This window comes from Austrofundulus limnaeus, unplaced genomic scaffold (genome assembly GCF_001266775.1).
Source record: "Austrofundulus limnaeus strain Quisiro unplaced genomic scaffold, Austrofundulus_limnaeus-1.0 Scaffold5932, whole genome shotgun sequence".
NCBI classification, from domain to species: Eukaryota; Metazoa; Chordata; class Actinopteri; order Cyprinodontiformes; family Rivulidae; genus Austrofundulus; species Austrofundulus limnaeus.
Genome location: NW_013958334.1, coordinates 1 through 1,146, shown reverse-complemented (window position 1 = coordinate 1,146; position 1,146 = coordinate 1). Strand labels below are relative to the sequence as shown.

At 50.6% G+C, this 1,146-nt stretch overlaps 1 long non-coding RNA gene across 2 annotated transcripts; it reads right to left on the bottom strand.

The window, feature by feature from the left end:
• Position 1: 1 nt before the first annotated feature.
• LOC106512349 (uncharacterized) lies at positions 2–1,140 on the bottom strand. Of its 2 annotated transcripts, none has more exons than XR_001309655.1 (2): positions 444–1,140; positions 2–367 (listed from the first exon to the last, which is right to left on the bottom strand). It is a non-coding gene; the product is annotated as an uncharacterized LOC106512349 (long non-coding RNA). The 2 variants fall into 2 exon arrangements; XR_001309656.1 differs by having other exon boundaries at positions 688–1,140.
• Between the last annotated feature and the right edge of the window lie 6 nt (positions 1,141–1,146).

Here is a 1,146-nt window from a genome sequence, read left to right as displayed (position 1 = left end):
ACACACACACACACACACACACACACACACACACACACACACACACACACACACACACACACCTCGGGTCTCTCTGCACTACAAGCAATATGAAAGAGCCGGATCAGTAGCTCCACACAGACGCTCAACTTGATGTTTTGTTTGTTGAATAAAGTTTGTTTGTTTTGAATCGTTTTGATGATGATGATGATGATGATGATGATGATGATGATGATTCAACACTTGTTTTTATAAAGTCACCTGTCGTTGTTTCACCTGTCTTCCTTCTCTGTATTTATTCATCTGCATGAGTCTGACTTGTTCTCACGTCTATGCAAAAACACTTCCTGTTTCTGAACCAAGAAAAACACCTGCAGACTCACCAGACCTGAGGACTAGACCCAGACCTGAGGACTAGACCCAGACCTGAGGACTAGACCCAGACCTGAGGACTAGACCCAGACCTGAGGACTAGACCCAGACCTGAGGACTAGACCCAGACCTGAGGACTAGACCCAGACCTGAGGACTAGACCCGGACCTGAAGACTCACCAGACCTGAGGAAGACTCACCAGACCTGAGGACTAGACCCAGACCTCAAGACTACACCCGGACCTGAGGACTAGTCTGAGACCTGAGGAGTAGACTGAGACCTGAAGACTAGTCTGAGACCTGCAGACTCACCAGACCTGAGGACTAGACTGAGACCTGAGGACTAGACCCAGACCTGAAGACTAGACTGAGACCTGCAGACTCACCAGACCTGAGGACTAGACTGAGACCTGCAGACTCACCAGACCTGAGGACTAGTCTGTGACCTGAGGACTAGACCCAGACCTGAAGACTAGACTGAGACCTGCAGACTCACCAGACCTGAGGACTAGACTGAGACCTGCAGACTCACCAGACCTGAGGACTAGTCTGAGACCTGCAGACTCACCAGACCTGAGGACTAGACTGAGACCTGAGGACTAGTCTGAGACCTGAAGACTAGACCCAGACCTGAAGACTAGTCTGAGACCTGCAGACTCACCAGACCTGAAGACTAGTCTGAGACCTGCAGACTCACCAGACCTGAGGACTAGACCCAGACCTGAAGACTAGACTGAGACCTGCAGACTCACCAGACCTGAGGACTAGACTGAGACCTGCAGACTCACCAGACCT